Genomic DNA, 15783 nt, shown 5'->3' with positions numbered 1-15783 from the left:
TATGATTTGTCAATCATAAATTATTATAATCACGGTTTCTTCCACATAAAGAAATTCAAATTGATCATAGGAACAAATAAATAATCCATACTTAATCTAGTTTGATTGGCCTAGTTTTCGAGCCCTGAGCTCAGAATTTAGTGAAGAATTTTGATTTTGGGCTTGGACTCATATCAATTAACTTGTTAGTCAACCACCTTTTAGGAAAAAAAAATATCTACACTATAATTAAAAAAAGACAAAATTGTACATTTATATTGAAAATTCAATGAACTGACTTATAAACATGACTAAAAAAACCTTCTCTCTGCCTTATAAATAGTGTTAGAGGAGTATATGTTAGAGAATCGATGGCATAACCAAAATACATACTAGAAAATTACTCATTCTGCTCCTTGTTATGATTTTTATATAACCAATTCACAGATAATAAATAATTAGTTAAATTATTTTAAAATAATAAATAAATTAAAAATATATTTTGTTTTTAAATATGCTCTTATAATAAATGAGAAAAAGGATAAAATAAAATATGTGAGGAAATATGAAATAGAGAAATAATTAAGGATAACATTTAAAAAATATCAAATGTTAAGACAAACCTTAAATTGAAGCTTATAAAATAGATCACACTCCTTCATAAATTTGAAACTTATAAATAGAAGCCAGGGAGTATTAGGAAAATGCAAATAATCCCGTGTTACGAGGGTTCAGTTTTAAGATTAGAACTGATCAAATTAAAACTTAAAGAGTTAATATTTAATCTAATTTTTTTATAATTTAATATGTTAATATATGTAGAGTCTAAAATAAAAATTATCTCCTAGCTGTCAGATTTTAAGAATTATTTTCTTACTTAAAAACCATCCATTAACAATTTTAAATGTAGACCGTTACTGCAAAGATTATCATAATATTGGTCATAAAATTGGTTCCTAGTACAAGCCATTCTAATAAAAGTTGTGGGCAGGTATTTGAGCCATCAAAAGGCCAATAACTTAGCTCCCAAATTAGCTTTTGTTTTTCTTTTTAATTTCTTTTTATTTTAATTTTTAGCTTTTTGTTTTCAACAAGCGCCATCCCAAGTTGTGGATTTTCTTGCTTTAGTAAATTTACTTTTCTAGGAACAAGTCATATGTCACTAGAACTAGAGTAACACATTCTAAACTTTATTAAATGATAAAATGTATGCCTATTGCTTTCATATCTCTCTACCTTAACATGCCATTATTCGCAAACTAATCCTTCATGCTCTCTGAAATTGGCATCTCAAAACAACAGCTTGATTGGAGTCATTCCCATGACTTTGACTACTTCTAATTCACTGCAAGTCCTGTGGGTGTTTCTGCTAAACTTCAATGATCTTATGCACATGTAGAAATTAAGTTATATACAGGGGGTGTGTGTGTGTGTATATAATGATGAAGTGTAAGCTCATAGTCATTAATGAGCAGGAGCATATCAAAGTTCTACTGATCACTCTATTCCACTTAATAGTTTTAGGCAATAGTGCTATTGGAGCTATTATTGCTCTAAATGTTTATCAATAGAAGAGGAGAGAAAAAGATTATTTCTTTGAAGTTCTTGGCAATAAGTTGAATAATAGAAAAGATGCTATATATAATGATTGATGATTTATGTGATAGTCATAATTGATTTACTAATATTTTGCTTTTTTACTGGCAGCTGATTTGAGAAGGACCTTGAAACTCACTTTCGTCAACTTGAAAAGTTTTAAGTTGCAAAAGATAAGTTTAGTAACAAAAACATTCTGGGTAGACGTGGGTTTGGTGAGGTTGATATGTATACATTTCTTATAATTCAATTTTGATACCTTGTTATTTAAACAGAATAAGACAAATATCAATTACAACAAATTAAACATATGGCATATTTCAAATCTAGACTTTGAAGCAAGTTTTTAAAAGTTTCATCTGAGGTACAAAGCAAACACCAAGCCAAATCTCCAAGCTTTTTACTGCATTATTCGCATATCTTCATTCTCTAAATGTTGGATTGAGATATTATTGAAAGGAATTGCTAATGGAAGGTTGAAAGATGAAAGCCTTTGAGACACTTGTTGCATTGATGGTCGAGATTTGGGAGATGGCTTCAAGCATGCTAATGCTATTGTGACCAAAAGAGTTATATCTCCTGCATCTTTCTGTGATGGCAAAGGGAGACGTGAGTCCAAAGTATCCTTTAGCAAAATGCTTACTGTACAGGTCTTTGACAAAGATAATATCAAATCTCCATGATGTCTTCCCATTATTGTTTCTAATGTCACCACCCCAAAACTATAAACATCACATTTTTCAGTAACAGCTAAGGTGTATGCAAGCTCTGCAATGGGCCAAAAATTAAATAGTTATGTATTTATCCCAAGACAAGTAATATACTATAGAAATAAAATACAACATAGAAAGAGTAGTAGTAGAGAATTAGAAATGCTCACCTGGAGCAACATAACCATAAGTACCAACTAAAAGAGTTTGATTAGATGTATCTGGATCAATGATCTTAGCTGTGCCAAAGTCTGATAAAAAAGCTTCCATCTTTGAGTTCAACAATATATTATTGCTTGTTATGTCACGGTGGATAATTAGAGGAGCACAATTATGATGCATATACAACAAAGCATTTGTTATTCCTTTAATGGCATTCACTCTCTCACTCTAATTCAACTCTTTAGCTTCATCATCATAATTCAACACATAAAAAAGGCTTCCTCTTTCCATGTATTCATATATGAGAAACATACATTGATTATGCAAACAAAAACCATGAAGCTTTATAATATTACGATGTCGAATTTCACTCAACATCTTCACTTCATTATAAAAATGTGTTTCCATATTCTCTTCTATGGAGTTTTTTCAATGCCACGATTTTGCCACTTGGAAGTTGTGCCCTATAAACACTTCCATAAACACCAGTTCCTATACAATATTTGATGTCAAAGTCCTCTGTTGCTTCAATGATGTCTTCATATGCAATTTTTCCATCATAATTCCATATGGAAAAACAAATCCCCATTTTTTGCTTCTCTTGCCTCACTTATGGATTTCTTGTGCTTTTTGAATGATCCAAATAAGATGAAACCCACAACAAATGTGATGGCAAGAAAAATTGTCAAAGGAATAATGATTTTCAGCCAAGACTTTGAGCCTTTATGTATCTTCTCTGGCGTAAGTAATTCTCTATTACCATTTAAAATGTCATGAGGAAAAGAGCTATAAACTTCACTTGAAATATTGCCGCTAAGGAGATTGTATGACAAGTTGATGTATTGTAGCCTACCAAATTCTATAGGTATCATACCAGAGATACTATTGTAGCTTAAATCAATGCTACATAATGGTGGCTCACTGCATATACTAGATGGTAATATTCCATTGAATTTGTTATGACTAAAGTTACCATCAACATGTAAGCTTAAAATGTCCGGTACATTTCCACTCAAATCATTTTGGGAGACATCTACATGAAAGCGATTATTGAAATTTTCTAATTTTTCTGGAATGCCACCACTTAATTGATTTTGAGAAACATCAAAATGTTCTATTCTTAAATTGAAAATCGAAGAAGGTATACCACCTGTAGTGAATAAATTTGAGTATAAATATAAGTTGTGGAGATTTGTCATAAAACCTGAAGTTTAAAGAATGACCCCAACTATTTTTTTTGTTTCTACTCAAATCTAACGATTCTAAATAAAGTTGGGAAGGGTGGAAGGTAGAACACCTGAAAGGTTGTTGCAAGACAAATCCAAATAACCAAGATTTTGAAGGCCTCCTATATGAGTTGGAATGATACCTGTCACCATTCCATTAAAATTCAAATATAATATTTTTTTTATATTATATGAGTTGGGAAGGATGGAATGTAGAACACCTGAAAGGTTGTTGCAAGACAAGTCCAAATAACCGAGATTTTGAAGGCCTCCTATATGAGTTGGAATGATACTTGCCACTATTCCATTAAAATTCAAATATGATTTTTTTTTTATATTATATGAGTTGGTAAGGGTAGAAGGTAGAACACCTGAAAGGTTGTTGCAAAACAAGTCCAAATAACCGAGATTTTGAAGGCCTTCTATATGAGTTGGAATGATACCTGCCACCATTCCATTAAAATTCAAATATAATATTTTTATAATGCAATGAATGAATGTGTGCACAAATGTAAGCCTTTTATATTTGTCATAAACCCAGTGCTGAATGAGCAACTCCAATTAGATTGTTTCTATTCAAATTGAGTAATCTTAAATAATTAAGGTTGGTGGACGTAAGTAAAATTATTGCAAGACAAGTGTAAATATTGGATGAATGAATGAAGGGCTCCAATTTGAATTAAAGTTGTACCTGTTATCCCCATTCTAGAAAGATTTAAGTATTCTAGGCTTTTTAATTCAGTGAAGTTGAGATTTGCTAGCTGACGATGCTGTGAATAGATTCTCAGTCGGTTAATTAAGATAACTCTTCCTAAGCCATCACATGATATGCTATACCAGTCACAATAGTAGTGGGAGCCACCATTGCTTAAGTTCCACCATTTGCTTTGAAGCAGTGCATGCTCATTCCCTGTGGTCATGGTAGTTGTGATATTACAGCCATGTGTTTGAATGAGAAAAGCTTACACCATCACTTTGGAAGTTTCACTAAAGGAGTTTCCATTACAACCAAAAGCTTGTTTATACTTGTTCTTTATTATTGTGGTTAATTCATAGAGCATTCAGCATATTATTCTCTTTTTCTTATTACATTAGGAGAATTACAATAAAGTCCTAAGGAAGGAAAATAATTACAAAATAATTTCTAAAAATTGTCAGTCTACTTTGGCACTTGTTATTATAGCCTGCTAAGGTTATTATTAGGACTTTTTAGTAATTATTTCTCCTCCTTGGAGCTTGACTGTAATACTCCCTATTATATTTGAATTGTTTGTATCATAAAGCTTAAAAGTGACTTCGTAATGCTATATGTTTTTTTTAGCTCAAAACATATGCTACGTATTTTGATCATTTAAAACATGTCTTGAATGTAATATTTCTTTTTTCCTTTTTGTAATTTGGATAAGGATGAGAAGCAACTCACTTGAAACAATATTGTTGTAAGAAAAGTTTAGATATGTGAGTTGTGGAAGATCTTCTATTTGAGTTGGAACGAGATCTATCAAAGTCAAAACACATTCCTTTTAATTGCAAATGTATGTCCTAGGTTATTTTTTATCAAATAAAAAGTTGTTATGAAACAAGTTCAAATAATTGAGATTTTGAAGAGCTCCTATTTGCGTTGGAATGATACTTGGTAATAACCTATTTTATTAAGTCATAAAGGTATAAATATAACAGTTCTAAATTGAGTGAATTTGCAAGGTATAGTATAAGGCACATAACTTACCGGTAAGATTGTTACAAGATAAATTCGCATTTATTAGATTAAGAAGAGCTCCAATCTGAGTTGGAATGGTACTTATCAACTCTATTCCATGATTATTCAACTATGTGATGCAATAAATAAATTTGTGTACAAAAATATGTCTTTAATATTTGTTGTGAAATACAAAGTTGAATGAATGGGTCCAATTGGATTGTTTCCATTCATATTGATCAACTTTAAATGAGTGAGGTTGGCAAGAGTGTAATGTAAGTAAGATTATTGTAAGACATTAGATGAATGAATGAATGAAGAGCTTTGCTTAAAATCAGAGTGGTACTTGTTAACCTCGTTCTAGAAAGATATAAATATTTTAGTTTTTGTAATGTATTGAACTTAAGACCTGCTAGCCGAGGTTGCTGTGAATGGATTCTTAGTTGTTCAATTGAAATTACATTTCCAAAGACATTGCAAGATATGCCATCCCAATCACAATAGTAGTAGAAGCCATTATTGTAGATTATCGTCAGTTGAATAAGGTCATAATTAAGAACAAGTATCCCCTTCCGAGAATTGATGACTTGCTTGATCAGCTTGTAGGTTCTTTTGTGTTCTCCAAAACTAATTTAAGATCTAACTATATCAGTTAAGGGTCAGGACAGAGGACATTCCCAAGACTGCTTTTCAAACTCATTATGGTCACTATGAGTTTCTAGTGATTCCTTTTGGATTAACAAACACCCCAAAAGTGTTTATGGACTATATGAATAGAATTTTCAGGCCTTATCTAGATCAGTTTGTTATAGTTTTCATTGATGATATCCTCATGTACTCAAAAAGTGAGGAGGAGCATCGTAAACACCTTCATATTCTATTACAAATATTAAGAGAGAACAAGTTGTATGCCAACTTGAGCAAGTGTGAGTTTTGGTTAAAGGAAGTAAAGTTTTTAGGTCATGTGGTATCTGCCAAATGTGTGGCTTTGGATTCAAGTAAAGTGGAGGTAGTGCTAAAATGGGAAACTCCCAAGTCTGAGACTAAAGTAACAAGCTTTGTGGGTTAGCCGGGTATTAGCGCCATTTCATTAAAACTTTTCTCAGATAGCCATGCCACTAACTAACCTGATGAAGAAGGATAAACCTTTTGTATAGACAGAAAAGTGTGAAGCTGCATTTCAAAAGTTGAAAACGAAGTTAACCACGACACCTATGCTCACTATACCTGAACTATCACTACCATATATGGTGTACACTGATGCATATTTGAAAGGTTTGGGCAGGGCATTGATGCAAGATAATAAGGTAGTAGCTTATGCATCCAGACGATTGAGACCTCACAAGGAGAATTACCACACCTATGACTTGGAACTAGCAGCAATTGTGTTTGCCTTAAATATTTGGAGACACTATCTTTATGGTGTGTAGTTTGAGATTTTCAGTGACTATAAAAGCTTAAAGTACCTGGTAGATCAGAAAGAGTTAAATAATCACTAGTGAAGAGGGATGGAATTCTTAGCAGATTATGATTTTGAATCGAAGTACCATTTAGGGAAGGCTAATGTGGTGGCTGGTATATTGAGTAGAAAGACAGTTCATGTTTTCTACATGAGTATGACAAAGTATCACTTGCTAGAGGAGCTAATAGAAATACTAGTTATGGGTAAGATAATGGAGATAATTGTTACTCTAAATACAGTACTTGGGGACTTTGACTTCTTTAAAGAGTTAAAGATAGTCCAAATGAAGGATGATGAATTAATGAGGGTGAGAGAGGAACTAGAAAATAGAGCTGTATCAGATTATGACATTGAAGATGGAGGAATCTTAAGGTCCAAGAGAAGGATTTGTGCTCCAAATAATAAAGAAATAAAAAAGACAATTCTTGAGGAGGCACATAGAAATAAGTACACCATTCACCCTGAAATAACTAAGATGTAACATGATTTAAAGCAAGAGTATTGTTGACCAGGGATGAAGTGTGATATGACTAATTTGGTACTCAAGGGTTTGACTTATCAGAAAGTCAAAATTGAACACCAAAAGCCACTAGGTTTAATCCAAAACTTGGAAATCTTTAAGTGAAAATAGGATAGCATTTTAATGGATGTTATCATGGGTTTGCCTAACTCTAATGGGTTATGATGTAATCTAGGTCATTATAGATAGACTAACAAAGTCATCCTACTTTCTCCCAATCAAGTGTACTTATTCTATGGAAAAACTCACTCAATTGTATGTAGATGAGATTATGAGATTGCATGAGATACTAAAAAATGTCATATAAGACCAAGATATGCAAGGAGCCTTTCACACAAAGTTGAAGTTCAGTACAATGTATCATCCCCAAACTGAGAGAACCATCTAAACTTTTGAGGATATGTTGAGGGCTTGCGCCATTGAACTTTTGGGTAGTTGGGATCACTATCTTCCACTCTTAGAATTCGCCTATAATAATAGTTATCATGCGAGCATCCAAATGATATCTTATGAAGCATTGTATGGAAAAAAATGTAGATCATCATTGTGTTGGACTAAACTGAGTGATAGAACCATTGTTGGCCCTGACTTTGTGGACACAACCATAAAAAAACTTGAATTAGTCAAATAGAGGTTGATGACCGCTTAGAGTCACTAGAAGAGTTATGCAGATCGACGGCGGAGGCCTTTGAAATTTGAATTGGGTGACCATGTGTTTTTGAAAGTTTCACTGGTGACTAGTATTGGTAGACCTATCAAGGCTAAGAAGCTGACTCCTCGATATCTTGGATCTTATGAGATTTTGGAGCGAATTGGACCAGTCACTTATTGCATTGCTTTACCACCACATGTCTATGATGATCACAATGTCTTTCATGTGTCACAACTCAAGAAGTATCATCTAGATCCATCTCATGTGATCGAGATTGAGGAGATTGAGTTACAAGAGAATCTTAACTTTCAAGCTAAGCTCAAATGTATTCTAGGTGTCAAGGATAAGCAACTCCAGAATAAAACAAGCTAGTTAGTTAAGGTTTTCTAGAAAAACATGTCTCCTAGTGATGCCACTAGGGAAACTAAGGAGCGAATGCGGCATGATTATCCATATCTGTTTTCTTAAGTATGTGTTGATATGCGGATTGTGTACTATCTTGTGTGTTGATAGTGTGTGTGTGGTGATATTATCTGTTTCTTTAATGTTGTTATGTTGCTATATTTCTTACGTGTCATGAATTTTGAAGACAAAATTCTATTTAGGTAAGGAGAGTTGTAACATCCTAAATGTTATTTTAGTATTAAAAAAATTATTATGATTTCAAAAATAATAATAGTTAGATCATATAAAATAATAATATTTGATTATTATAAATAATAATACTTTATTAAAAAAAGAAAAGTTAAAAAAAAAATATTTTCCACCAAATTCGGTGGAAAAGGTAAGAACATTTAAGAAGCAGAAGAAAAACGAGGGAGGTTAATAAATAAATAAAGAAAAATGGGATGAAATGGTTGGTTGGGAAGGATAAATAAGAGGAGGGAGTGTTAGGCAGAGAAGAGAAGAGAAAGAGAGAGAGAACGAGAATCAAAGAAAGAGAGAAAGAGAGAGAAGCAAAGAAACACTAACATTTTGAAGAACAATACAAGCTTTATGGATCATTTAGGTACATAAAATACTTATTTTTATTAAATTTTTTTGGAATATTTTTTATATATTTAGAGCTTTATATTAGTAGTATCATTATAATGTTTAGAGAAAATTTTGGGATTTCGGTATGGAGTAAGTATTGAGTTTTGAGAATAGATGATCATAGAAATTTAGAGGTAAATAAGTAGTTAATTTTAATCGGTTCAAATTGTTCATTTATTACTTTTGGTATTTGAAATCAAATTTATTTTGTTGAAAAATCTGTCATTTATGATATATATCATATTTATACCAATTAAAATTAAGTTAAATAATTTATTTGGGTTGTTTGATATATTATTGAAATTTTAATTAGTTTATATTTATTCGTTGATTGTTTTGAAAATTTCACACCAAGATTTTAGTTGAAAAATGTATTATTTAAGACATATAGAATGTTTTTACCCATTAAATTTAAGTTAAATAACTTATTTGCGTTATTTAACATATTATTGAGATTTTAATCGGTTTAAAATGTGAAATAGGTTAAGGATATATTATTGGAAAGGATTTTTAAGCTGGAAACTTAAGTTATAAATTAAAAATTTTACATAATTAAATAAAATCAATATTTATTTATAATTTAAATGAGTTATTTGGGTAAAGAAAAATTGTTATTTGAAGTAAGAATTTTTGGTATTAAATATACATATATATATATATATTGATAATAATAAATCCTATGTAATTTAAGTTATTTATTTGTATGCATATTAAATTTTATCTATATTATTTGTAGATTATCTTGTATTTCAAAGTCTGTAATTTGTAATTTTCTTTCTCAAGCTATGAGTTAAGCTTAGAGTAGAGGTAATCGGGGTTAATTTATTTATATACATGCTTTGAATTGTAAGGTGTTTACTGCGTTTCTATTTTCTCAAATAAATTTGTGAAAGTATATCTATAAATAAAGCATGTATTTTTTTATATGACAAATTTTGATAAATTGGGAAGTATGTCTATTTAATTATACGTGAATTGTATTTTATTGGGAATTATGTTTTTGTGTGTGCTGAATTTGATATACTAATATTATATTATTAAATAAAATGAAAATATGTTGTACTTTGTTTGAAACTATATCTCTTACTTTGCAGAACTATGATATTTTTAATTTATATTGTGACTATGCATGGGGTTCATATGTGGATGTTAGGATTTTGTTATGTAAAGGATAATTGTTCTTGAAGCTCGCGTGGTATACCTATACTACTAATCATAGTGTTTGGTCTTTTTGTCAGACCCCTATAGTTCTTCCTTTTTCTTGGCCCGATGTTGAGAAAGAGCTCTTAGGTAGATACCTCTTGCATCATAGTCCATTCTTGGATTGTGTAAGTGCAGGAGAGGACCCGTTGCTTGATGTGAGTAGGGTGATCTTTGGCTGGGTTACTTAGCACTTAAAGCCCAGAACCTTGTCAAGGAGTCATAAGGAGGAGTATGGTGATGGGAGGGCATATTTTATTGTGTTGTTGCATATGTGTACTTTTGCATGAATTTGGTTGTGAATGGTGAGATATACTCCTTTCATGTGGTTGTATTTATTAAAGCATCATTTATTACTTGAATTATATTTAAGCACTATTTCATCAACTTGCTATCCTACTTGTATATGTGCCATGTTAATACTTTGTTACTGAGACTTTATGTCTCATTCTCCTTACTTTGTTAGATATGATTAGTTTTGATGATGTCAAATAATAGAGCAAAAAGTTTACATAAATTATTTATCTCATATTTTGACTAACTATCATACTTACTATCTTATGTAGTTTCCTCAAGAAAAGAAAGGAGATATTATGTTACACTTTGAGTTATGGAGAATGATCAAGAGGAAGAAGAAGAAGAGAGATTGAGAAAAGAAGAACTTGCAAGATCAAATGAAAATATCAAGATTCAAGTTCATATATTTGATGTTAAACGTTGCTATACTCAATCAGAAGTTTGGATGGCTCAGTCGGAAGCTAAAATATACAACCGGGAAGTTATACCATCATATATTGAGTCACCCTTCATATAAACATGAAAAATAAGCTTCAGAGGTGATTTTCATGGGCAATTATCGATCACTTGATCGATCATCCATTTATCGATCAAGTTATCGATAAAATGCATCCTCTGTTATGCTCTGTTCTTCGTTCAGCTCTGACATAGGTTCGGTATTTCTTCAATATCTCTCAAACCACAAATCCGTTTGAGGTGAAACTTAATTCATATGAAACTAGACTCAGAACACGGTTCATGGACACCAAAATCAACTTCAAAGAGTTTCATATGAGGGAGATATGTTGCTCGAAACATTGCAGTAAGGATTAACGCCTTGATTCCGACCTTTAGTCATTGTGATGAAGATAAATTTTCAACCACAACGAATTTTGGGGTGATTCTTGTTGCACTAGAAAGTAGACTCAAATATCTTTCTGGGGATAGGTCATTTGCAAAATTTGGAGTTGAATTGGAAGAGTTATGATCACTCAAAATTGACCTTCGTTCTGCTTGAATCAGACTTCGAATTTATTGAGGCAAAGACCAGAAATTCTACATTGATTGATTAAGCTCTCAAACAACATACTACTCAAACATGTTATTGAGTAAAAGCACTAGAAAAAATGAGGAAATGAAAAGCCATTATCAGATGTTACTCGAGCCTGATCAAGCAACTACATATTCGATCATTTTATCGAGTTCCTGGTACTATCTCTTTAATTCTTCTCTTATCTTCATATGCATTATTGAGGTTTTATAACCTATTGGATAAATGGTTTTCGGATAACATTATGGATAGATGTATTTATCGATCACTTGATCGATAAACAAAGTTAACGTTATGGATAAATAGGCATTTATCGATAGCATGATCGATAAATAGATTATCGATGAGAAGACAGATAAATGGTAATGCGTTCTACTCATTCTATGTTTTGCTTTAGTCTCCATTTATCGATTACCTCATCGATCAGTCATTTATCGATAATATGATCGATCATTGCTCTTACATGTCTACCCTGTTTTTCACGTAACGTGATCGATAAATTAGTTCTTTGAATTTACAGGATTAAATCTCCTTGTTTTACTTTATCGATAACTTTATCGATCACTCATTAATCGATCACCTATTCGATCAACCTACATAGCATGTGTTTTCTCCGAATATACTTTTGCTTATTGTTTATCGATAAGGTTATCTATTATTTGTTTATCGATAATGTGTTCGGAAAATCATTACTTAAAATTCTATTCTATAACACTTTGTTTATCGATAACTTTATCCATCATCCATTTATCAATAATTTGTTCGATCATCAATGACTGAAGTTTCATTTTTGTAACACTTGGATTATCGATAATCTGTTCGATCAACAAGTGTTCGATCACTTGTTCGATTATGGAACGTTTTCCGTTTAAACATCAGTCGACTATGATGATTCTTAAAATCAATGATCTATTTTCTTTAAAGCTTTTCTCAGCCTTCTTTTTACACATAACTCTCTATTAAAAGGATACGAAGGCAAACATAACTTGAAAAGGTTTATTCTTGCATAAATCATTTTTGGGTCACTGTATTCATGCTTCATCATTTATCGATCATGTGTTCGATCATCATATGATCCATAATCTATTCGATAATTGCATCTATCTGCTATATCTTTTCTTCATGTAATTAATCGATAATATAATCGATCAAAGCTTTATCGATCAAGACATCGATCAAGTAAGTTCATCTTACTTTCTGAATATCTGATGATTGATTCCATGTTTTCCAACTTATTGTGTCTATGATTATCAGATACTTATCACTTGATCTGAGGAACATTATTTCAGATAAAGAGCCACAACGAATTTATGATGTGAAGAATCGACGTTCGTCAGAAGCTTCCAACGGCTAGTTTCAACGGTCATATTCTTCAAGCCAAACGGGAAGAAAAAGCTCAACGGTCAACTACCCAACATCATCTATAAATAGAAGAGCATTCAAAACAAAGAGAAGAGAAGAGTCCAAGCTTACAACATCAAATGCTAAAATGTCGAATCAACATATTCTCATTTAGAGCTCCGAAAGAAAACTCCCTGTCTCTGTGCTCCATAGACGAAAACATATGTATCCGTAAGATAGAGAGGAGAGTTTCCCAAACGTGCTTAAGATTCATCTATCACTTCTTTGAGAGAAGAAATATTCAATCTTCATTATCATTATTAGATTGTATCCTTACGGTGAGTAAGGGAGAGTATTACCTCGGTGTGAGGTTGTTGTTGAATTAGACTGGTTAGTCTAAGAATTGTAAGTGGCGTCACAAGTGCCCGGATCAAACTTGTGATTGTAGTGGTTCTCAAGTACCCGTGTTAAACTTGAGGGAGATAGTCGATTGAAAATCTCAGGGGGAGCCTGGGGACTGGACGTAGGTCAGTGAGGACCGAACCAGGATAAATCACTGTTTGCATCTTCTCTTCCCTTACCTCTTTATATTTCCAGCTAAATCATTTTACTACTGCGATTATGTTTATCTCGATTCATTGTTTTTATACTCAGAATTTCTTATGAATTTCATTACATTGCGAAAAGATTTTTAATTTTAACCAACACCCAATTCACCCCCCCTCTTGGGTGTTCAGCCATTCCAACATTTATGTCTCATCCCGTTAGATATCAATGCTTTTTGGGAGAGCAGTCTAGTTTGACTCGGCATGAAGAGAAGTAACTAGAGGCATCGGGGAGCATAGCCTAGTAGTCCTTTTTTGATTTGGGTATGTAATATTATGTATATTGCCATCTTTGGGCCCATGATTTTGTTGATATACACTTTCTTTGGTTTGGTTGTTGGATGACTGTATGTGATATAGTGCTGTTAGAATAGTTGGAGGCCATAAAGCTCTACCGCATGTGTTACACTTATGTTTACGATTTGTGGGTTGGGCTGGGCATCCTGTGTTTCTTGTGCCCTAAGCCTTGCTGGGGTGAATTTTTGTGTTGATCTTGTAGGCGGTTACTGTGCCTTGAGTCCTTGTTATACTTGTTGTTAAACTCATGAGCGTTTTATGTATATTGAGCCTTTAAGGATGTTTTTGGAATAAGACAAACTCTTTATAACTATAGTAATATTTTAATACTCTAACTCAAGTCTTTTTTTGTCATGATTATCATAAAAAAATGGTTTTATAATTATGTATTAAGAAGAGGTCTTTTCAAATACAATATTTTCAAATTGGGTGAATTTGCAAGGTAAGAGTAGAAATAGAAGATACATAACTCACCAGCAAGATTATTGCAAGATAAGTCCAAACAAGTGATATTTTGAAGAGCTCCTATTTGGGATGGAATAATCCCTGTCAATAGAGGTATTAGGTTGTGTGGAGATAAATACAATATTTCAAAATTTAGTGAATTAGCAAGGTAATAGTAGAAATGCAAGATATATAACTTACCAGTAAGACAGTTATAAGACAAGTCTAGTTCAATCAGATTATGAAAAGATACTATCTGTGATGGAATGATCCCTGTCAATAGAGGTATTAGGCTGTATAGGGGTAAATATAATATTTTCAAATTGAGTGAATTTACAAAGTAAGAGTATAAATGAAAGATATATAACTCAGAAGCAAGATTGCCAGAAGATAAGTATAGATGAATCAGATTATGAAGAGATCCTATATGTGGTGGAATGATCCCTGTCAATAGAGGTATTAGGTTGTGGGAGATAAATACAATACTCCAAAATTTACTTAATATGTAAGATAAGAGTAGAAATGAAAGATATATAACTCACCAGTAAGACTGTTAGAAGACAAGTCTAGATAAGCGAGATTTTGAAGAGCTCCTATTTGGGATGGAATAATCCCTGTCAATAGAGGTATCAGGTTATGTGGGGGTAAATATAATATTTTCAAATTAAGTGAATTTACAAGGTAAGAGTAGAAATGAAAAATATATAACTCATAAGTAAGATTGTTAGAAGATAAGTATAGATGAATCAGATTATGAAGAGACCCTATCTGTGGTGGAATGATCCATGTTAATAGAGGTATTAGGTTGTGGGGAGATAAATACAGTACTTTAAAATTTACTTAATTTGCAAGATAAGAGTAGAAATGGAAGATATATAACTCACCAGTAAGACTGTTCAAAGATAAGTCCAGATGTGTGAGATTTTTAAGAGCTCCTATTTGGGATGAAATAATCCCTGTCAATAGATGTATTAGGTTGTGTAGGGGTAAATATAATATTTTCAAACTGAGTGAATGTACAAGGTAAGAGTAGAAATGAAAGATATATAACTCATAAGTAAGATTGTTAGACGATAAGTATAGATGAATCAGATTATAAACAGATCCTATCTGTGATGGAATGATCCTTGTCAATAGAGGTATTAGGTTGTGGGGAGATAAATATAATATTTCAAAATTTACTTAATTTGCAAGGTAAGAGTAGCAATGGAAGATATATAACTCACCAGTAAGGCTGTTAGAAGACAAGTCTAGATAAGTGAGATTTTGATAATCTCCTATCTGGGATGGAATAATCCCTGTTAATAGAGGTATTAGGTTAGGGGAAGATAACTACAATATTCCAAAATTTAGTAAATTTGCAAGGTAAGAGTAGAAATGGAAGATATATAACTCACCAGTAAGACTGTTCGAAGATAAGTCCAGATATGTGAGATTTTTAAGAGCTCCTATTTGGGATGGAATAATTCCTGTCAATAGAGGTATTAGGTTGTGTAGGGGTAAATATAATATTTTCAAACTGAGTAAA

The 15783-nt window shown here is 32.1% G+C and overlaps 1 protein-coding gene across 1 annotated transcript in view; it reads right to left on the bottom strand.

Annotated features, from left to right (window-relative positions):
• The window catches only part of LOC114750706 (MDIS1-interacting receptor like kinase 2-like), a 55633-nt gene that overhangs the window by 27908 nt on the left and 11942 nt on the right, over positions 1-15783 (bottom strand). The gene's annotated exons all lie outside the window — the stretch shown is intronic.

This window comes from Neltuma alba, unplaced genomic scaffold (genome assembly GCF_004799145.2).
Source record: "Neltuma alba isolate B1F8T4 unplaced genomic scaffold, ASM479914v2 tig00006621_pilon, whole genome shotgun sequence".
Taxonomy (NCBI): Eukaryota; Viridiplantae; Streptophyta; class Magnoliopsida; order Fabales; family Fabaceae; genus Neltuma; species Neltuma alba.
Note: the sequence above shows the minus strand (reverse complement) of the source record. Positions and strands in the feature narration are given on the sequence as shown.